We start from the raw sequence: 24,545 nt of genomic DNA, 5'->3' as shown, positions 1-24,545 counted from the left end.
GGAGCAAGGAGGACATCAAAAGCAGATTAGCACTGGTAAGAAGGGCATTCCTGGTGAAGACAATTCTATTAGTATCAAACATAGGCCTTAATTTGACGAAGAAATTTCTGAGAATGTAGGTTTGGAGCACAGCATTTTATGGTAGTGAGACATGGCCGGAATAGAAGAGAATCGAAGCGTTTGAGATGTGGTGCTACAGACGAATGTTGAAAATGAGGTGGACTAATAAGGTAAGGAATGAGAAGGTTCTGCGCAGAATCAGGGATGAAAGGAATACGTCGAAAATACTGACATGGAGAAGGGACAGGATGATAGGACATCTGTTAAGACATGAGGGAATGACTTCCATGGTACTAGAGGGAGCTGTAGAGGGCAAAAACTGTAGAGGAAGACAGAGACTGGAATACATCCAGCAAATAATTGACGACTTAGGTTGCAAGTGCTACTCTGAGATGAAGAGGTTGGCACAGGAGAGCAATTCGTGGCGGGCGGCATCAAACCAATCAGAAGACTGATTAAAAAATACACTCTCAGGCTCTCGATAACACATGACAGCTTTAAGGATACCAGTGGATATCTTTCTACTAATACTGATTTCCCAGCAGGCCACGGATGTAGCTGAGTGTTTGCTATGTACGCTGGGCAAGGCAACTAGTATGGCGTCTCAAGTTTGTTCAAATGGCTCTGAGCACTATGGGACTCAACATCTTAGGTCATAAGTCCCCTAGAACTTAGAACTACTTAAACCTAACTAACCTAAGGACATCACACACACCCATGCCCGAGGCAGGATTCGAACCTGCAACCGTAGCAGTCCCGCGGTTCCGGACTGCGGCGCCAGAACCCCACGGCCACCGCGGCCGGCCCTCAAGTTTGTTACAGGGCTTGTATTTCCCATGGCCCCCGACGGACATGGTGGAAAACTTCACTTTGTCACTAGTTGCAGTCACCGGTTTATGTTGTCATTGCTACTGTCTAGTGAAAACTGAATTGCTGCTGAAATAAATAAGAGTAGGCGTTATTGTGCTGACTGTCACTGCAACAACATGAATCATAAACTGCGGGATGATATGTTTCATCGGTTTCCAAAAATACTGAGTCTATTCTGGATTCGATCACATTACTAACATAAATATATGGAGGGCCTTAGGATATAAGATATCGATATTTACGGTAACCTCCGATGTCATCTTTCATTTGATGCAGTTATAGGCAATCAAACTTTTTAGCAGTGAGATAAGAGATAAACAACCCTGAACATGAACTACAGAGTATTTAGTAGCTTGATTAAAAGAATGCACCACTCAGACAATGAAAGTATAGAGTGTTGGATTCATAGTTAAATAATATGTAGACATATGATGTACGTGGCAAGCAGCGAAAATGGCGCAGAGATGCTACCCAAGGGCGTCAGGCGAAAAGTTATGATCCTGGACGTGACACCGAGCAGAGGCAGATGGGGATAGACAGATAGGCGACACGTGTGGACTTGCACAGAGTAGAGACGAGTGATGCCGAAGAGTGATAAGAGAAATCTACACTAGTTCTTTTTGTATTATGTACATTATTTCCACTGGTATACTGGGACAGAAACTGTTATCTAAAGTGGTATTACCTACTGGACCACCTGTGTTCACTATGTAGCACTTTATCCAAGTTAAATTTATATGGGCACTTTTGTATTCACTATTCAACACGGTCTTCCATCCTTAGTATTCCGTCCAGACATGGTTAATTACATCACTCTTTCTTCATATAATTCGACATCACTCATCCCATTTCACGGCTTGTGTCTAGCTCGGTCTCCCTGGGTGTTCTGTCCGTCTCTGCCACGCAGCCTATTCTGTCGCTGCTTGACGTCGCCTCTAGGGGTTTATCTTTCCGGGTGACGCTTTGAGGTAGCGTTCCTACGGCGTTTGCGGCACTTGCCACGTGTTACACAATGTTTATACAAACGACAGAACGAGGACTGCATTACTCTTTCAATGATTTCGACTTGTGAGCGGTGCTTTGGTGACCCTGCCATGATAAAACTGTAGTCCTGCTATAAGGAAACAACTAGTAACAAAGTTAAGGATAGTGAGTAGGTAAGGTGTTGCAGAAGTATAAAATGAAACATAAGGCTGTTAGCAATATACACGCTATTTTGTCTCAGAGTTTCTCTTCAGGGCAGATCCTGTGCTTGTTAAGAAAGGGAAAGGGTGTTATCTAGAGCACAGTCATCTGCCTGTGCTAAAATGTCAATGCACGTACTTTGTAGAAATAGGTGGCTGAGTTCTTTCGCCTGCAACTACTATATGTCACCAACAGATAGAGAAACTGAGTTCCCATTTCCGCTGAATATTGTAACGAACATCCTATTTTTTTACTCTGAAGCTGTGTGGAAAGCACGAAGACCGCAAAGATCCTAATCAGTCTTGGTTCAACCTAGCAGTAAATATGTAAGACTGTCCCATCCTATCGCTAAAGATACCAATGACTGAGTTCACCCAAGGCCAAACACCTTTCTAAAATGCTTGGAGACTTACCCTTCTTCCAACAACTGTAGATCAACAACCTTCCAGAAATCTTCATAAAATGATCTCCTGGTTTTTAAGATTGAGGCCGTATCAGCTTTTCAAGGAAATCATTTTATCTCTGGGGTATCTACACCGATCAACCAGAACATTATGACTACGTACCTAACAGCCGGTATGCCCACCTTTGGCATGGGTAATAGCGGCGACGTGTCGTGGCACGGAAGGCAATGAGGTCTTCGTAGGGCGCTGGAGGGAGTCGGCATCACATCTGCACACACAAGTCATCTAATTCCTGTAAATTCCGAGGAGGGGGCGATGATCTCTGACACCACGTTCAGTCACATCCCAGATATGTTCGATCGGGTTCAGATCTGGCGAGTTCTGCGCCCAACACGTCAACTGGAACCACTACACCACACTCCTGGACTTACGACATTGCGCATTATCTTGCTGAAAAATGCCACTGCGGCCTGGAAACATGATTGTCATGGAAGGGTGTACGTGATCTGCAACCAGTCTAAAATCGGCATGATGAAGAAGGTATCGAGAGTCATGAGACCATGCAACGCTCTGCCACTGCGCCAGCGTCCAGTGCCGATGGTCACGTGCCCAGTTCACTCGAAGTTGCCGATGTCGGGGTACTTACATTGGCACATGGTCGTCAGCTGCCGAGGCCCACCTTTAGGAGCAGTCGGTGCACTGTGGGTGCAAACACCTTTGTGCTCTGCCCAGTATTAAAGTCTGATGTTAGTTCCGCCACAGTTCACAGCCTGCCCTGTTTTACACTGCCTATGACGCCCGACATCTTTAATGCGGGGTGGCCGTCGAAAGCCATGACGTCTGGACGTGATTTCACCGTGGTTTTGCCAGTTGTTGAAGACACTCACTACAGCACTCCTCGAACATCCGACAAGTCTTGCAGTTTCCGACATGCTCGTGCGGAGCGTCCGGGCCATCACAGTCTACCCTCAGTCAAACTTAGATAGATCGCGCGCTTTCCCAACGGACACCTTCCCCACGGACAGCACGCTCACTGATACTAGACACATCAAGAAAAGTTTTGCATCACCTCGGTTCCGAGAGTTCCGGAACCTGTACAGAAAACTGGAATAAAGAGCAATATAAACATCATTTATGCCCTTTTTATTGCTCATGAAAACCACACATTGCATGTTGCACCACCATACAGCTAGACCTCCAGAGGTGGTGGTCCAGATTGCTGTACACACCAGTACCTCTAATACCCATTGCACGTCCTCTTCCATGCCTGTATTCGTCGTGGCATACTATCCACAAATTCATCAAGGCACTGTTGGTCCAGATTGTCCCACTCCTCAACGGCGATTTGGAGTAGATCCCTCAGAGTGGTTGGTGGGTCACGAAGTCCATAAACAGCCCTTTTCAATCTCTCCCAGGCATGTTCGATAGGGTTCATGTCTGGAGAACATGCCGGCCACTCTAGCCGAGTGATGTCGTTATCATGAAGGAAGTCATCCACAAGATGTGCATAATTGTGATGAGAATGCCTCGTCAAATATGCTGCCGATATGGTTGCACTATCGGTCAGAGGATGGCATTCACGTATCGTACAGCCGTTTCGGCGCCTTCCATGACCACCAGCGGCGTACGTCGGCCCCACATAATGCCACCCCAAAACAGCAGGAAACCTCCACCTTGCTGCACTCGGCGGACAGTGTGCCCAAGGCGTTCAGCCTGACCGAGTTGCCTACAAACACGCCTCTGTCGATTGTCTGGTTGAAGACATATGCGACAGTCATCGGTAAAGAGAACGTGATGCCAGTCCTGAGCACTCCATTCGGTAAGTCGTTGGGCTCATCTGTACAGCGCTGCATGGTGTCGTGGTTGCAAAGATGGACCTCGCTATGGACGTCGGACGTGAAGTTGCGCATCATGCAACCTATTGCGCGCAGCTTGAGTCGTAACACTACGTCCTGAGACCGCACAAAAAGCATTATTCAACATGGTGGCGTTGCTGTCAGGGTTCCTCCGAGCCATAATCCGTAGCTAGCGGTCATCCACTGCAGTAGTAGCCCTTGGGCGGCCTGAGCAAGGCATGTCATCTACAGTTCCTGTCTCTCTGTATCTCTTCCATGTCCGAACAAAATCGCTTTGGCTCACTCCGAGACTCCTGGTCACTTCCTTTGTTGAGAGCCCCTCCTGGAACAAAGTAACAATGCGGACGCGATCGAACCGCGGTATTGACCGTCTAGGCATGGTTGAACTACAGACAACACGAGCCATGTACCTCCTTCCTGGTGGAATGACTGGAACTGATGGCTGTCGCACCCCCTCCGTGTAATAAACGCTACTCATGCATGGTTGTTTACATCTTTGGACGGCCTTAGTGACATCTCTGAACTGTCAAAGGGACTGTGCCTATGATACAATATCTTCAGCAGTTCTGGGAAGCGGGGTGATGCAAAACTTTTTTTGATGTGTATGTATGCACTGTGCATGTATCTTACTAGCAATCATTCCTCGCCAAGTGACGTTGCTATCTCCTGGACGGGTTTATATCTATAGTAAGTCGGGGGTCATAATGTTCTCATTGATCAATGTGTAGTTCCACATGTACCGTTTATGAGTTCCATACAATTACGTTCCCGTTTTCTTCAGCACTTATTTCACAGCTGGCGCAGAGTTGAGTGAAAGTAAATGTGCAGCTATCCTCATGCGTTGGTGTGGACGTCCTGTAGTATTAAGTTGTGTGTATGAAAAGAGAAAGGCAATTGAAAGGTCGTCCTCTTGATGACCCAGAAAGTCTTATATTAATTTCTTTGTCATGGTCATACATCTGGCAAGAAGAGGCCCTCAAAAAGTAAGCGGTTTCTTGGAAATTTTAGCAATGGGTACATTATAGAATACCCATACAGTTCTGTCACGATCCACATGGTTTGAATAATATGTTTTATTTTGGATGGCACAAGTTGCATCCATACTTTCAAATATTCGGCTCCCCCGTCGCAAACAACAGCTACAGTGCGTAGTACAGATCCTTCTGTGTCCATAATGACTCGTTCATCGTGAATATGAACATCGTATCTCTAGTCTTCAAGGTGTTCTGTTTTTCTCTGAGCGTGGGTGTATTTTTGAATCAAACACATCCGGACAGCCGAGTGCGTTGCGTTAACACGCAGCTGCCGTGACTAGGGGAGGCGAGCTTGCTCCGGATCGAATCCGCCTTACGGATAAACGACGAGGCTGGTGAGTTGGCCAGCCTGGATGTGGTTTTTAGGCGGCTTCCCACATCCAGCAACGTAAATACTAGAATGGCGCCCACTGCCCGACCCTGATATGTGCTGCACAAACATTTAGAAGACGTTCTTACACTTGAACATGTTTATTCTATACGGAGACAGATGTGGTACACAAATTTCGTCCCGGGCGTAGGGGAAGGGGAGACAAAATGGAGGGGGAGGGGGCAGGGTGAATGGTGGGGTCGAGAAGGGCTTAGGCTACCCGAAAGCAATATAACAATGACGATCCCGTGGTGAAGCGGGAAAAAGCAAGTAGTAACCCTGCATTGATTTGAACAGCAGCTACTTTAAAACGTACCACAGCTAAAAGGTGTAACTGGTTACATCTGTATTACAGTAAAAAACACCGAAACAACATAATGACTACCGCTTCCAAGGGGACCGATCGAAGTTCCCCTCACCTATTTGATTCATACTAACAGGATGTGTAGGACATGACTAGGATTTCAACAGATGTAAACATGAAGACACAACTTTCGACCGTTTTCGAGAAAGTCAAGTTTGAAAATTTTAGGCGTGCTTATAAACTTTGTAAGGTCGTTCAAGGAATTCGCAGCCAAGTTGGTAAGCGCTTATTTTCATAATCGAAAAATCTTTGTATCGTATCTCGCTACTGATAGTTCTTTTTTTATCCCCGCGTAATTCTAACATCAGATTTATTATGACTGTGCAAATTATCATTATTTAATCATTCATTTCTTGTTTTCTTATCTTTATCCTGAAAAAGGAAATAAATGTTTCTTCTTCAAAGAGTGGAAATAAAAAAAGGAAACCCGAGAATCAGTATAGTCGTTTTATTTATTTCATTGTATCTATATTTGTAGCACGTGTAATACGTAACCCATAATCACTGCGCGAATCAGGGTGATAGTGATCGTGGAAAACATAATTATTGCGACGTACAGCACATGTGATTAACGCCGAATTTTCCCTTGGGCATGGTTGTTTTCAGTGTGTCTATTGGAAAACAAACTTGGTTTTCTTCCATAAAGACAGAGCAAAGTGGTGCAATGGTTAGCACACTAGAGTCGCATTCGGGAGGACGATGGTTCAAACCTGCGTTCGGCCATCCAGACTTAGGTTTTCCGTGATTTCCCTAAACTGCTTCAGGCAAATACCGGGAAGGTTCCTTTGAAAGTGCACGGCCGACATCCTTCCGCACCCTTGAGACCAACCGAGCTTGCGCTCCGTCTCTAACGACATTGATGTCGATGGGACGTTACACCCAATCCTACTCCCTTCCTTCCTTCCTTCTTTCATAAACGGTTTTCGGTCGTCACACATTTTCACGGTGTACCGCGCAAATCAAACCGTATCACCGAACGCAGCTAACAAAAAAATTGTACCGACAACAGTATTCACTCCAGAGACGTCACGCTTATGGAACTAAGCACTTTCTCGATCGGCTGCGGATTCCTTGCACGTTACCGAACCTACAAAGTATACAAGCACGCCTATAATTTTCAAACTCGATTTCCTCGGTAACGACTTAAAGTTGCATCTTCCTGTCGACATATGTTGAAGTCCTGGTCGTGCCCTACACACCCTGTCAATATGAATCAAATCGGTGAAGGGAAGTTCACACGGCCCGCTTGTTAACACAATAGGCTTCTATGTCCGAGGCACTCCTGTCTTTCGAGGCCTACGAGAAAGACAGGCCGCTGTGCGTACGTCACGAAGTAGTACTGGGCTCGCTCGATCGCTCGCTCAAATCAGCAGACAAACTACGTTTCTACACCTGTTAACTCATAACTAGGCGTTACGAAAACTGAATCTTCTACTGGAACCCGCTATTATGGAATCTTACTGTTATTAGTCCTATAATGATGGGAAGTCCATGGGCCTACTTATGATTTGTTACTACTGTACTGGCATACAATAAAATAAAATCATGCTAAAATTATTATCAGTTGCATAAGGCACCACTTCCAGCATGTAATGAGTGCTGTTAAGCAGAAGAGACTAAATGCTATAAACAAGCCGTTATACCACTTATATGGAGTATTGATCTTTAATTAAATTTTGGTGTAGTACTGTTAATCAGTAAGACTTCATAATAGCAGATTCCAGTGGAAGATGCAATTCTCGTTAATATTTACACGCCCACCTTCCAGTTAACAGGTTTAGAAACGCATTTTGTCTACTGAGCTGAGCAAGCGAGCGAGTTCAGGACTACCTTCGTGACGTACGCACTGCGGCCTGTCTTTCTCGTGGGCCTCGCCTGTCTTCCCTGTGACGTCAGAGGACGCTGACCAATGGCAGCATGTCAACCGGGAGTGGTCTACCCATTACAGTTCTGCCAACCTTGTATTCGACTATTCACGCTGTCCTTCTTTGTGGATGTTCAGGGTCTCCTGTTAGCCCTCCCTGGTATGTGTCCCACGCACTTCTGTAATATTCTAGTATGGGATACACAAGTATTTTGTAAGAAGTCTCTTTTGTAGCACGACTTTTATTTATTTATTTATTTTTTAACATCCTGCCAATGCATTAAAGTCTGCTGCCCGCTTCACTTATGATAGAGCCTATGTAACAAGCCATTACATATCCATACGAAATGCTACACGCAGGTATGTGTTTTATGAAGTGCATCGTTTTAAATTTAATGCACTCTGAAATCGTATCAAGATCCGCCTGGGTATTTGAGTAATTATTTTCTGTTAAAACTTCATTAAAGATGACTTCATTATCTGCAGAAAGTCTTGGGTTGCTATTAGTTTTATACGCCAGCACATTTACATAAAAGTTAAATTGAAAGGACACCAATACACTTCCCTGGGGCACGCTTGAAATTACTCCTAGTTCTGTCAATGACTCTCCGTCCAAGATAAGTGCCACGCCCTCCTACCAGAAAATCTTCAATCCAGTTACAAATTTTGGTTAATACCGGATATGATCGCTCTTAACCTCACAAGGAGAGCAGAAGGTTTCAGAGACACTCATTGCTGCCTGTCAGAGAGTGACAGAACTGACTTTTTTTCGGAAATTAAGGATCAATCTCTCTTTTCTCAAAAGTACTTCTGAAAGAATCTGATTTCGAAGTAAGTTACAAAACAATTTTACTGGCTTCGCACAATATTTCGACGATCGAATTTTGCTGTTACATATTCTCGTTCTGGCTGGTGTTCAGGAAGCGAGAACACATTACAGTACAATTCGCAGTACCTGTAGAAGACGGCTGCGTCGGTCGTCGAAATATTGTGCTCAAAATGGAAACAACGACTCGGCAGAACACCCGAAAGCACACTATTAATGATTTTTTGAATTTTCCAAATTGATTTTTGTGACTAATTAGTTATATTTCTTAAACTATTCTTCGATTCAGAATAACCAGGGTACCTACTACAATCTACCGAGTCGAAAAGAATCTTGTGATTCATTGGGCTGCGCACTAAACGTAAGTGTTCACAATTTCTTTTCGCCCAAGCTGATGTGGCTCACACTCACTTGAACGAACAAGTCAGGAATGGCTGGCAGGAAGAATCACTGTCGATGCATCATTCAATAAGTTCGAATTCATAGTATGTTACCCTTCTCAGCCACTTGTGAAATATGTGTCAGAAGTAACATGAGTAGTCGGTGGAAGAAAGTTCCGACCCTTCATTTAGTGAGGACTTGTCTGATCAAGTTATCTGTTATGTTTTCGAATGCTTCACACGATGGTAACCATATGTAACGCTAGAAAATACTGTCTCTTACGTACATGGCTTTGTATTACTGTATTTATATTCTCCTCTTTGAATATAGAAATGAATATAATACGAAGTAACATAAAATGTACTCTAGTGAGATAGCACTTTCTTTCGCCGACACTTTCATACGATGTTTGTCTCTTCGTGGAACGTGCGCTTTCTGAATTTTAATAATACGACGCTCCGTGGTGCAAGGCAACTTTTTTCTAGTGTCTACCACTAGAGTCGACTGAACTTCTCCGAGAAGCTCTAACGCTGATTAAACGAACCTGTGACGCTGTTCTTCTTTGAATATTTTCAGTCTCCCCTGTTAACTGTAAATAGTGAAACTCCACCTTTGAATGAAAAGAATGACTGTGCTGGTAAAACTTCTACGTTACTTGATTTTCAAACTCCAGAATGAAACTGAACGTACTGAGACTGTTCTCTCTTTACTTGTTCTGATCATTTCTAAACTGACACGCAATATTTTAGTGCAATGCAATCTGACTTTTAATAATCCCTACAAAAGAATAGCCCTGACTAACAATAACTACTGCAATACAGCGAGCGCCAATACAGCCAGTTAAATAAAGGGTTCTAACTACTGAAGGCACTAACTACTGATAGGCATATAGCTCGCAAATGAAAGATTTTGGTAGAGAATAAACAATGTATTTAATTTACCTCACATCCAACTGCTCAATACTAAACTGTCGAAAAACTTCCAACAACGAGTCCAACCAGCCACAGACTGCACACAGGGCAGTCAGAGATTTTAATAGAGAGCGCTACGTGGCGTTACCAACATAAAAACCTAAACAGCCTACATGCTCCCCAAAACAAAACAAAAAATTACAAATTGTTATGAGAAGTGGCCAATATTGATTTGATAAAATTTTTCATGTTAGCAATAAGAAATAGATCAAATGCACACACTTATTGTTACAACGTTGGTCAAAAGCAAAAATTGTCCTCACAGTCCATAAAGACAGTCCTGATCATTCATCACAATAGTAACTACAGTTTTATGTACAAAGTAGTGCACTTCCATGCAATCCTGAAGAAGAAGTGTTGTCCTTCCAACAGAAAGACAATGCTGACTCTTGACATGCAGACAGGTAATGGGACACAAAAAGAGCAAACGTACAGCAGAGACAGTCGAAGTTTTGAAGAATATTGGTAGCTAGGTCATCACACAGCAGACCTACAGTATTTCTTGTAGAGATAATAGTATTAGTGGGCCACTACAGGTGCCGGCCGCGGTGGTCTAGCGGTTCTAGGCGCGCAGTCCGGAACCACACGACTGCTACGATCGCAGGTTCGAATCCTGCCTCGGGCATGGATGTGTGTGATGTCCTTAGGTTAGTTAGGTTTAAGTAGTTCTAAGTTCTAGGGGACTGATGACCACAGTAGTTAAGTCCCATAGTGCTCAGAGCCATTTGAACCATTTTTGAACCACTACAGGTGCAGACCCACTGTAGTCCTGATAGAGATTATGGTATTGGTGGGCCACCAAAGGTGCAGACCCACTGCAGTCCTTGTAGAGATTATGGTATTGGTAGGCCACCAAAGATGCAGACCCACTGTAGTCCTTGTAGAAATGGATAGCAGCCATCCATTGTGACTGTGCAGGTGCACAGTCACCATCGAAGAGTCTTGCAGATAATATAGCATGTCCATGAACCACCACTTGTGCACTCACAAAAAAAAAAATGAAATGTCCTTAGAACCAGCAATGCTATTAACCAGTCCCTTGCTGAATTATCAACATATGTGCAAGCAAAGCACTAACAGTCCTTTTTTTAATTTTTCACATATTGTGCATATGCTATGACCAACAGAAATGTGTGCAGTGAAATGAATCCCTGCTATTTACTTAATTTGGTGAACTGGTGCCAATTACAATTTTACAACATGAGAATGCAATTACATAGGTACAAAATAATATCATTAAGAAACATAATGATAACATTAGTAGTAAACCAGGCATTACAAAAGAACAGAAATAAGCAAATACATGAGTATTATAGGAATTGTGACATAAGTGAATATATGAAATAAACGAGAATGTTAATTAGAGCATCAAATTGATACATGAGCATAAAAAAGAAAACATAACAGAATGAGTAATATCCAAACATTTTTCCAAACTAAAGAAGAGGTTCTATTTGAGGATAACAGTACTCTTCATAATAGTAACTGCAGCTTAGTATTAGAAAAAATTCTACAACATAACTCTTATCAGATGAACACATAAAGACAGGAAGAACATAGACACACAAACACATAAACACATAGCAGAATAACACAAAAGAAAAGGACAGGGTTTGTTTTCAGTATAACATTTGGTACTGCAGTATTTATCGTATTTCATTTTTAAACAAAACTTTCTTTACTTCTCGGAGATATCCCTTGATTCATCATTACTCCCAAAAGGTCCTATCTAAACATGCTTTCTGAATTAGTATTTTCACATATTCTTTACCTCCTTATTTGTTTTCAAGAAAATCCTACCTAACCCTGTTGTCCCTAAACCCTACTTGTCTATTCATATCCTCTTTCAAAATAACTATTTCTCATTGTACAATACTCATTTTGGCCCAGATCTATTTCATATAACTTCTCAATGCATTCTTTCCCTATTCCTCATAGTTAGTTTCTTATATAGTATCCCCCTTCTTAAGCTAACTTAAATCTACTGAGCTCAGATACATAAACTAAGGGATGAGGCAACGCAGCAACATGAACATTAACTCAAACAAGAACGAGAAAAAAAATGCAAAGTGACAAAGCAAGCAGCAATAAATATAAATTAGCAAAGCAAATGCAACATTACAACTAAAATGAGCCAATGTGCAGTATCAAGAAAAATAAATTAGCAGTAAAACTCGCTTAGCAGAGTAATACAAAGTGAAATTCAGTAGGACAATATATGACAAACAGTGGCAGCAAAAGCAATAAACTATACCTAAACATGACAAAGCTCAAGCAGAAAAAATATTACAGTAAAGATAGCAATGCAGATAAAGGAAATGTCTATTTACACCTTAATGCCTATGTCACATGTTAACACTAGAGTGAAGCATCACAATAACTTACTCTACCAAACATGTTACCAAATCGTTGAAAAATATTATGTATGCAATTCCTGTGAAGGGAAATGTCTACTTACATCCTAATGTCTGTATCAGTTCTCCTTCCTGTACTTCTTTTGTTTCCTAGTGCTCCTTCTTTTAAGAAAGTAGATCATAAAATTATTATTTAATGTATCTGTGGTCAGAAAATATTTACATTTGTACAACTATTAAATTTTATTTTAACCAATGCTGCAGCACAGCTAGAGATTAGATATCAAACAAAATAGATAAATATATACAAGGCAAAGCATAAAGATGTCATTCACTAACCATATGGCATTTCATAACGCAGTAAAAAACCTCTCAACTAGAAAGACAGTGGTCATAATCAGGTGTGTAGAAATAAAATATTTCTCATCATTTCATAGGCATTTCAGTAAATATCAGAAAGTATGAGCTTCAAAGTGTACTCATATGTTTTCAAGTATGAGTGTCTCATATTTGAAACACTTTCTAGAAAGAAATGTCAATAGCAAGGTTAACGGCTTCTTTTTTCTACACCTGTGCCACTTAAAGGCACACACAAATGGTTTCTTTTCCAGACGACTGTTGCGCAGCTTGGCACCCACAGTGCACCACATCAAGGTCACTTACCTTCTTTACCAAAGTATTAACGACAGCAGTTTCCGCTGCAGTGAAAGTTTGATACCAATAAAAATTTCACAGGTCGAAAAGTTTACGTTAGAAGTGTGTAGAAACAAAATCTCTAACAGTCTCCAAAAAATTTCTGTTGGCATTGTGGTACTCACATTCACGCATGTAAACACATTTCATAACTCTTAAAGTAAGATTCTTGGTTTCCAACATCCTGTTTCACAAACCAGAGTCCCCAACCCCTACTCATTATTCATATACATATAAACACGTAATCATACTCCTCATATAGCATCATGTTATTGATCATAAACATATCTCAACATCATAATACACATCGTCGTCGTAATAATATCATCATAGAACATCAGTCAAATCTCAAAATTGTCGTAGCTTCCTCCAATAATCTCAAAACCTTTAAAAAAATGCTCTCTTGGTAGTTTCAGTAGCGTCATCTACCTTGAACGTACTTCAAAAATCATGATCCCTTACCAAATAGATCTTTCACATCTCTCAAAGTATCGCAATGGTTCCAAAAGTTAATGTGAAAAGTTCCCAATATGCAGACAACGTACAATGTCATAAGTGTGAAGTAATCAAACTGTGTAATTACGTAGGCATGTGTCACTGATGTAGTAAACGTTCGTTTCTCTCATTAAAATGACCAGATAGCTGTGTAATAGAAATATTGTAAAGTCGTATAAGCAAATACCATATTAGCTTGGGCTCCTTGCGCTTGCCACACACATGGTACACAAAGTAAGCATGTACTCCCCTGAGGGTTAATGCAATTATGCCCTCAGATGATGAAATATATCACTAAAAACCTTCACTGTATCATTGTAATCTCTTTCTAAAAATGTTCCACGTACAAAAATTGCTCACTCAAATGCGTGTCCTGTAGTGCTAAACTGCACGTCTTGCTGTAAGATAATTTATGTCATCACTTAACAGTAAAAATGTGTCAAGTGTCATGGTTATCGTCGTCCATAAGCAAAGTTCTGTAGAAGTCAATGTACTTACCTTGTCATAAACAAAAGTTAAATGCTATACGTATAGATGCCGTAGTTATTAAGTACATTACCGTGGCAATGAATGTACTGTAATATAATGTATTGTTGTGTTGTGAAAAAGGCTGTCTCATTGTAGCTATGCCACAAAGATTACTACTAAAACGTATTTTACTTTCCAGAAGAATGTAGAAAAACTGTGCAGATATAAAACAGCTACAGCGCAAAAGCAATAATTAAATTGTGTCACTCATTAGTAGCATCATAATATAATCCTGTAGCTGCCAACAAACCAAATACTATGTCTTCTATAATCCCTCTTAAAGTAATTTAAATACAAAATGTCCTTTTAAGTAAACCAAAATGTTTCAATAAAATCTCATTAGCAGTATATGTTCCAAGTATGTAAGCATTATAGTCATTACGTAATCCTGCAACCAACAAACAAAATGTACACACACTAAAAATGTGTCATCAGTTCCCTATGAAAATGCACTTACAATATACTGTCTAAATAAGTTCTCCAGGTTCTTGACTGGATAGTTGACTTAAGAACATTGTTGCATGTTAACAGTTTTTATGTATGACAACGCGTAATAGTAACGTGAAGTGAAAAATTTTGTGGCAAAAACTGTCAGAAAGTAAATTATCTCTCAGTAAATGGTTTTACATGTGAAATGTGGTGTAGTCCTTTACTTTTCTTAGTACACAGAGTTTCAACTTCAAAGCAATTATAACGCTGTACACGTTGGTAAAGAATACTGAAATTTTCTCAAGGTTAGTTTCTCTGTTGCTTTTCTCAGGGCCAGACGGCGCATGTGACTGCCTGCAGTTCGAGACCTTGTCTACTGTATCTTTGTTGTCACGTGTCGTTATTGGGATTTGGAGATCTAACTTCTACAATTTCGAGTTGGCGAGAGGGCCCTACCCTACTTGGATCACGTCAGTCTGATTAAATTCTGGTCTGTTGTTAAGATTATATAGTCTCTCGTCTTGTCGGTGGTTTCCATAGTTTCTTTCTTGTCGGTCACGTGGTGGAAAATTTCTCCCGGAATCGTAACTGCGCGGTGGACCGTTGCATGCATCTGAAGTTATTCTGTCTCCTTTGACAATAATTATTCTGGTTCCCATATTGTCCGTTTCTACGATTATCCCTGTAATAATCATTACCATGGAGAGGTGATCTTTCCCTGTAACTATTGTTACTCTGCCAACGGTTTTCATATGGGTGGTGTCTGTTTTGGTCACGATCTGCGTTATAATAGTAGTCTTGTCGTGTCCTGTTATTGTTTCTGTCGTCACGGAATTGTGACGGATGTGACCTGTAATGGTTGTTTTCCTGTTTACACATCCTGCGACTGACTGCGTCAAAATTCTTGTAAAAGTCCCTGAAAAGCCTCAACGTCATCTTTACAACGTCCTGCCAAAATAACACGTCTCAAATGTTCAGGTAATTTAATTAAGCACATACGGATGAGTTCAAATGGGTTGTATAGGTTTGACAAATACTGATTTTTGTGCAACATATCTTCGAAATATTTTACAGGGCTGGAAAACTCAAATTCTTCGAAATGTTTCATCATTATGATGCTGTGTTTTATTCGATCTCGAGTAGCCTGAGACCAATATGCAAAAAGGAAGGCATGATAAAAGTCTCCTTCACTATGACAGTCTCGAATGATCAATCGCATTCTTACAGCTGGTTCTTTCTCTAAGTAGCCACACACAAATTCCAATCTGTGCTCTAATGACCAGGTGGGAGGAAAACAATGAGAGAATCGATGAAACCACGCCTGTGAATGAATGTCGTTGCCAGAATTCTTGAATGTTTTGAATTTACGTCGTGCTATAATGAAGAGCTTATAGTCAAAACCATCATGACGCCGACTCGCAAATCGGTCATTGTTACGTCGTGTCGGCTGTTCCATTCCAAGATTCGGTGCACCTTGCCAGTTCCTTTCAAATTCTCCGAAATACCCTGTGTTATTACTTTGTGACTTTTCCTTATTTCTGAATCCTCTTACCGTGTCGGAGCGCAAGTACCCTCTGAAATATGTAGTTCTGTATTACGTGAGCCAACTGATCTTGTGCTTCCCGTATTTCTCTTTTGCACTGTGTATTAATTTGATTCTGATTTTGTTTATATTTCTTAATTTGTTCATACTCTTCTGTGTCAGTGCAGGCTACCGGTCTTGCGTCATTCAGATCATCATCTACCTTTGTGGGTAAGTTAGTGAACTGATCCAAAAGTTCGGCTACTTTCTCCGATAATGAACTGATTTCCTCCGTGTGTTTTTCTGAACCAAGCTCCAGAGTGTGCATTTGTGCCGAAATCGTCTTTACTGTGTCGTTTAAGTTTCCTTGATTTTGTACAAGTTGCGTAATAGTATCGTTAGACGTAACTGAGTCAGATTTAGCCTGCAAGGTGTCGTGATTTTCATGAACAATTGTTTGCAGTTCTTTTATGGCTGCTTCGTGATTCTGTAATGCATTTTCTTGACGAGAAAAAAATAAGCCGAAAATGCTCACAAATTTGTGTTGTTACGTCATTACAGACTTTTTGACATTTCGATTCGATGTCATGTAATTCAGTAGCTAAACCTTCACGTGTTTGTTCAATGGTTTCTTTAATTTGTTTCTGATTTTGTTCCATTCGTTGCATGAATTGCAATAACAAGGTATTAGTGTCTGCCACATGTTCCTCTGTGCTTTTCGGCAGTGCATTTGCACCCGCAACATTCGCATTTTGAAAAGCAGAGAGTGAGTCTTGACTTAATTGAGAAAGGGGTAAGGACGCAAAACCTGAATCTACGGTAGTTGCAAGATTTTGTTCTGTCATTGCGCATTCCTGGGGCGAGCTGTTGCTGACCGATCGATCGACAATACTTCCCTCTTCACTAATTGTTTCACTGTCTGCACCATTATTTATTGCCTGGTCCATTTCCCTATGCACAATTACCAAATTACTACTTTGAATGTCTGTTAATTCATTATACGGTGGTGCTGATAAGCTAAGCTCGTCGTCAGTATCATTTCTCGATTTACTTTGGAGCCTAGTGTAACGTTTTTCACACTCCATAATTATCACGTATTTCACACATAACATAGAAAAGCACAATTTGAAGAGCAAAAATAAGAAAACACATTAAAATGACACTGAAAATAATATCTAATTAATTGCAGTCCGCAGTTCGTGGTCGTACGGTAGCGTTCTCGCTTCCCACGCCCGGGTTCCCGGGTTCGATTCCCGGCGGGGTTAGGGATTTTATCTACCTCGTGATGACTGGGTGTTGTGTGCTGTTCTTAGGTTAGTTAGGTTTAAGTAGTTTTAAGTTCTAGGGGACTGATGACCATAGATGTTAAGTCCCATAGTGCTCAGAGCCATTTGAACCATTTAATTAATTGCAAGCACGGCTGCGAAATACTTGGTGCAAATCTACGTACATGCCAAAACTGTTTTACAATACAACAATGAAAAACTACAACTACAAAGGAAATTCTCTCTACAGTTACGCGCTAGCAATAAACAATAACTACACTAATCAGTCAAACTACAAGAAAAAATCAGAAGCTTCCAGTGAGGTACCCTCGGCTAAGGGTCGACAAATGAAACTTCCCCTTTGAATGAAAAGAATGACTGTGCTGGTAAAACTTCTACGTTACTTGATTTCAAACTGCAGAATGAAACTGAATGTACTGAGACTGTTTTCTCTCTACTTGTTCTGATCATTTCTAAACTGACACACAATATTTTAGTGCAATGCAATCTGACTTTTAATAATCCCTACAAAAGAATAGCCCTGACTAACAATAACCTATTCCCTTCATGAATCACTTACCTCACAAAAATCTTCGTTACTCAAACTACAGCAATACAGCGAGCGCCAATACTGCCAGCTAAATAAAGGATTCTAACTTTTTCCTCTCATTTACGCGTCTCGCATTGTATTTGTCAATGTTTAGGGTCAACTCCATGTCTGTGGAGCAAGAATGTGAATCCTTTGCAGATCTTCCTACATTTCGCTACAAGTGTCTTATCATTGAGACTTCTCTATACGCATACAACTGCTTCTTTCGCAAATAGCTTCACAGAGCTCATAACTGCCACCTCATTTATAAAGCCTTTGACGCACGCTCCATGCGACCATCACATTTGACAGTTTCTTCCCGAAGAGAATTCTGCGGTTATTTCTGTTTCTTAGAGTGTCTTCAACAGTCTATAATCTCGTATTTTGCTCCGTAGCCGACAGTGGGGAACCCGTCGAAGATAACAAGCGCAGCATCAATCTGGGTGCGGCTGTCCGCTGGCGTCTACGAACAAAGTAAGGCGAGAATCTATCGACAACTCCAGTGTTGATTTCCATTCCATGACGGGACATTTCAGTCTCCAAAGAGAGGCGATCAACAAACGTGTTGTATTGTCCTCGGCGCAAAGAAGCGAATCTGCCCGCCGAAATATTTCTCGTGGTACATTTTTTCGACCGTTAGCTGTGCCTGCACTGTGCAACATGTTCCATCAGAATCAGTCAGATTGGTTCCAGTTCTTTGCGCTCCACAGTCTCTCGGAAAACGACTTAACGTAACGTTTCTGGCATGAAAGGAACACATGCAGACGTATGTGAATTCAACTGAGTCCTTGTCGTGCTTTGGAAGGTGACTTTTTGTAAAATGCTAGAAATCTCATTTTTCATCTAGAGATGCTGATCAGTATTTCTCTAGATTTAACAAACCTGTTATCCCATCTTTATCGGATAATACTTCCTCTGAGATAGTCGTACCAGTTGCAAGATATTTCATTTCAGTTAACACTAGGCGCTAGGTCTTTGGAAGCATGATAAAACTTTAGCTTCGTCTGTCCATTATAGGCCAGCATCAAACTTGGTAGAGGCAGTATTATTAGAATATGAATTATCATTCACTCTCTTTCATTGTTCGTTTACTATAGATCTATCCTTGATCAAGAGAAGTGGCGTAGTAATAAGACGCTGACTCGCATTCACACATGGTTCACATGGCTCTGAGCACTATGGGACTCAACTGCTGAGGTCATTAGTCCCCTAGAACTTAGAACTAGTTAAATCTAACTAACTTAAGGACATCACAAACATCCATGCCCGAGGCAGGATTCGAACCTGCGACCGTAGCGGTCTTGCGGTTCCAGACTGCAGCGCCCTTAACCGCACGGCCACTTCGGCCGGCTGACTCGCATTCGAGAGGTCCGAATTCCCGTCCATGGATGCAGAGTTAAGTTTCCGCGATTTCCCTACATCGATTAAGATGAATCCCGAACTTGAACACCGTCTGAAATGACCTCACAGTCGACAGAACCTTAACCTTAATCTCCCTTCCTTTTGGTGCCCTACTGATCTGGTTCAAAGATACTGCCAGTTCCGAAAGGGATACACATTTACTGAGGACTCAGAAAGTTTCATTTTGCCTCACTCGTCTGTAGCACATATGGTTTTTGTATTTTTTTAAATTACGAACTTTGAGTATCTGGCTATTGTTTCCAAGCCAGAGTACCTTCCTAATTTATTTATGTAATCAACGTTCATCCTATTCAGACATGAAGCACAGTCAAAATTCCGTGTCGCAGGGCGTGGCATGATTGATCGACCAAATGCAGCGCCACAGTTTTTGTGGGTTTTATTGATTAGCACGAGGGAGCCGACAAGGAGGGACAAAAGAGGACACTAACAAATGAAGGGTGGACGTCAACCCGCGGGGGTTGCACGATAAGGGCTGCCGCGGAGATTGATGGCGGCGCCAGAGCTCGTAAGCCTGCCAGCCAATCAGGGCAGCCAATAGGCAATAACCCTGAGGCCGAGGACTGTGCTTGCACCTGCAGTATCTCGCTGCACTCTCAAGTCGATGGCACAGCACGACCACCGACGATGTGAAGAACCACGCTCCTGTTTTACCTAAATTGAAGCGAGTCGTTCTTTTCTAAGTCTACTGTTTTTCTAAATGTGTGTCTCCCACAAACATGACGATTCAAAGGTCATCTATTCGTAGATGAGACAAGAGCAATATCAAAATGGTTCAAATGGCTCTGAGCACTATGGGACTTAACATCTGAGGTCATCAGTCCCCTAGACCTAACTAACCTAAAGACATCGCACATATCCATGCCCGAGGCAGGATTCGAACCTGCGACTGTGGCAGCAGCGCGGCTTCGGGCTGAAGCGCCTAGAACCGCTAGGCCAGAACGGCTGGCAAGCGCAGTATGAAATTAATACGGTGCCATGTATATGACTTGGCAAGTGAGAAACATGTGTTTGGGACTTAGTTGCAACGAAACAAGATGCATAGCGCTTCTGCCACAAACTTGTATCAAGTGTTAACATCTCGTCATCACAAGATGGTGAAATGGTCGGCGCAATCGTTCGTTATAAATTTTTCGTACTGAAGAAAAATGAGAAATGATCTTAGAAGCATCACGTTCAGGACTGTATGCGCAAACTTAGTGCTGCTCTTTGCACCAAAGAATAAAATGCAAAAGCCGCGCGGGATTAGCCTAGGGCGCTGCAGTCATGGACTGTATGGCTCGTCCCGGCGGAGGTTCGAGTCCTCCCTCGGGCATGGGTGTGTGTGTTCGTCCTTAGGATAATTTAGGTTAAGTAGCGTGTAAGCTTAGGGACTGATGACATCCCATAAGATCTCACACACATTTGATTTTGAAAAATTAAATCGTTTATAACATCATGGTCTTAGCATTCAAGAGCGGAGATATTTACATTATTCTCAGGTGCGTGTGTGTGTGTGTGTGTGTGTGTGGTAACAGTCAAGAATATGTGTGCTGAGAAACGCCACAGAGCATCGAATTACCATGTTGAATTAGATTTATCTGCGGCGAGCGAAACGTAGTTAGCGTGAAGACGCATATCTTCTTGCACAGGAGTAACATGTACAAATTTTGTTTGCTTATAATTAGCGAAAATTGACGATGAAATTACAAGTGATGTTATTCAAGCGTGAAGCTGTGAATAGAAAATGAGTTACGACTGGTTGAAATACTTCCAGGACCAAAATGAAACATGGGCTGGTGCTTCTCTTTCGGGTTTTCTGTCAATAGGTGCACAACAGACAATATCGCGAAAGTGGGACAGATAGACTGCGCGCAAAATGCCGTGGCCGTTAGATGCGCAGTCGTATGGGGAAGCATGGGGAGACCGACAGTGGGGTCGCTCAGAGCGCCGTAGGGGAAATGCCGAGTGCTGGAGGGGAAGTGCCGTTCTAAACTGAAGCCTACACTCACATTTTTGGTAAATATTAAGTGGAGCCCCTGCACGCCCAAACGTGGATGGTGATGATTAAAAAAGATGTCATCTCTTCTTTGGTTAGTATCAAAAATAATTCCGCCGAAAATGCGGAGATTTATTTTTTCCTGGTTGTTAACCATCTGTAACTTTCAGAGAAGAGTCATGAGTGGGAAATTTTGAGTAAAACATACACATTTCCCTTGTTGCCATGTTAAAATTTGTCTCTTTTTCCAAAATTCAGCGGAATTTACCCATTCTCATCTCACTAACATGTTGTGCAGACGCAGTTGCACAAAAATTCTGTAACAGTGGTTATTAAGTTTATTAAGTGGGAGACTGAGAAAAAATAAGGTCAGTGTCTTGCGAAAAAGCAGATCATCGGTACAAAACAAGCGTGTAATGACTTCACTTACGTTGTTCCAAAACCCATAACATTTCTCGTTTCACCAGCTATCGATGGCCCTTAAACATTACATTTTTTCCTCGGAAAAGTCTATAGTTAGTGGAATAACGCGGTAGATAATGAAGTTTTGCGTAACAACTATAAGGCAAAATACTCTCATCTCTGAGTGCTATCAATTGTAAAAATCTCATTTCGATATCTCAAACGGTTTATGAAATATGAGGTGTGTTGTGAATATTTCAGTCTGGCTTAATCGCTGGCGCGGTGCGATCGCAAATGAGTGCGCTACATCAGATCAATTTTCTCGTGGCTCATAACAGATAGAGACCTTGAACCAAGTCTAAAGAAAAATTAAATATATTAGTTAAATTTCATACGTGGCAAACGTATTAGGTAATATGCACCAGACGCAAAATCATAGAGACCCCTATTTTTCATTATAAACTTTTTCGAATTTCGCCCAGTGTCTTACTTCCACGTTTCACAATAACTACAACCATTAACGAAATGATGGGCATATCATAATGAACCTGCTAGAAGTGAAGCAAAAATGAATTTTTTACCGAATAGTTTCTGTGTAAAATCGTTTGAGAAAGATTGTAGAGGGTATGCATCGATTCTGACACCGCCAACCGGCCGAAAGGTGGCAAACGCTTGTCGGCCTCACCTTCTGAATAAACGTATTAACTACTGCAGCCCAGCACTTAGGACGAAGACTTGTCACTCTGCATCGGCCGCCGTATTCTGCGCGAGCTGTACCGGCACTGAATCGGTGACTGTGTCTGAGATTGATATAAAATAATGTGGGAATCAGCAAGGGCAGTGTTGAAGCGTTTGTTCGGAAAAATTTGGGTAAACGAAAGTTTTCCTCCCGTTTTCCGCACAGTTTGACTAGTGGGAAGAACACAACACAGATGGAAACTACTTCACTCACATGTAAGTGAGATCCATCATTCCTGCACTGGAGATGGAATTAAACCTGGTGCCATCCGTTCAATGAGCAGTACAAGCAACGAGCATTGAAAATGTCACTCACTGTCAACCACATGTAACTATGCGTACAAGATTAGAACGTTTTTGTTGCTGTAGATTGAATGTACATTTATTTGACTACTGACATAATAAACATTTCGGATTTTTAAATATACCCGTTACCTTTGCTTGCATAAAAAACCATTCAAAGGATCGATCTTCAAACAAAAAAGCAAAATATTGTTATACTACCCAAACATGTTCCCCATATTTGTGGCATCCTTAGTGGACGTTTATTAATTTTCTCAAAAGGAATTTCCTAAGGAGAAAGTTCCTTACAAACAAAATCAATGAACAGCCAATGAGACTGCCACAACTGTCAAAACATGTTTGAGCAAAACACAAATATATAATTGTGCTTTTCTAGAAAGCGGAAATAATCATTTTTGGTTAGAAACTAATTTTTAAACTATATAAAAAACAATTTAAAGGTAGGTGACAAAATATAGTCGAGGGTAGAGGAAGAAGTATCCTATCATAGCTAATGCAGAAGACTCACTTGGAGTTACATCTAGCTGTGCACTCTGCCGGCTGATTCCTACTTACAAGCGTTATAATAGATTTACAACCAACCCAAAGGTCTGCCTTGGCCTCTGAAATTCTGGAATCTTTGTTTCCATCCTGAATCGGTTCCTGCCTAATTTAAATTGTGCCTACAGCTAATGTTAGTGAATGTACTAGTAGTTCGTTTTGGTATCTAGCTTATGACAAAACGAATAACTTATCTACAGAGTTAAAACTTACTGAGACTCTAGGTGGCATTGCTTGCATTTGACTGAAATGCTTGGGTCCACGTGGCGTCTTACAGAACTGCACTGTCGTCGATTTTTCGGAGTAAGGTCACATACGGCGATGTGGTGATGTGACGACTGCCTACTGATGGAGAAGTCAAACGACCAATCTCAACACGAGACTATGTTGGGCCCACGGTACCATCACACGACACCATCTCGCTAATTGCAGAACTCTACACTATTTCAAATCTTCCATGGTGTTCTTTCTCATGCTCCTAAAAACCCAAGATGCCAAGATGCCCAGTATAGATCTGAAATAGGTGCTAAGTGCAGTGTTGTTGGAGCTACACGTGTTCCATTCTGTAACTACTCGTATATGCCTGGTTCGTGCACTGTGGGCCGACTGGAATCTTCGTATTGTAACCTTTAACCTTTCCTTGGTGTTTAGGAAGAAAGAATACACTCTTCATCTTTGAAAGATCAGTACTTACATTTGCAGTTGAAAGTAGTACGTTACTTAAGCTAGCAGCTACGCTATGTTATCAAAAGTCTCCGATCACCCCAAAAACATACGTTTTTCGTATTAGGTGCATTGTGCTGCCACCTACTGCTAGGTATTCCACACCAGCGACCTCAGAAGTCGTTAGACATCGTGAGAGAGCAGAATGAGGCTCTCCGCGGAACTCACGGAATTCTAACTTCGTCAGGTGATTGGGTGTCACTTGTGTCATACGTCTGTACGCCAGATTTCCACACTCCTAAACATCCTTAGGTCCTCTGTTTGCGATGTGATAGTGAAGTGGAAACGTGAAGGGACACGTAGAGCACAAAAGTGTACAGGCCGACCTCGTCTGTTGACTGACAGAGACCGCCGACAGTTGAAGAGAGTCGTAATGTGTAAT

Source organism: Schistocerca americana, chromosome 3 (genome assembly GCF_021461395.2).
Source record: "Schistocerca americana isolate TAMUIC-IGC-003095 chromosome 3, iqSchAmer2.1, whole genome shotgun sequence".
NCBI lineage: Eukaryota > Metazoa > Arthropoda > Insecta > Orthoptera > Acrididae > Schistocerca > Schistocerca americana.
The sequence above is the reverse complement of the archived record's forward strand: the minus strand, read 5'-3'. Positions refer to the sequence as shown.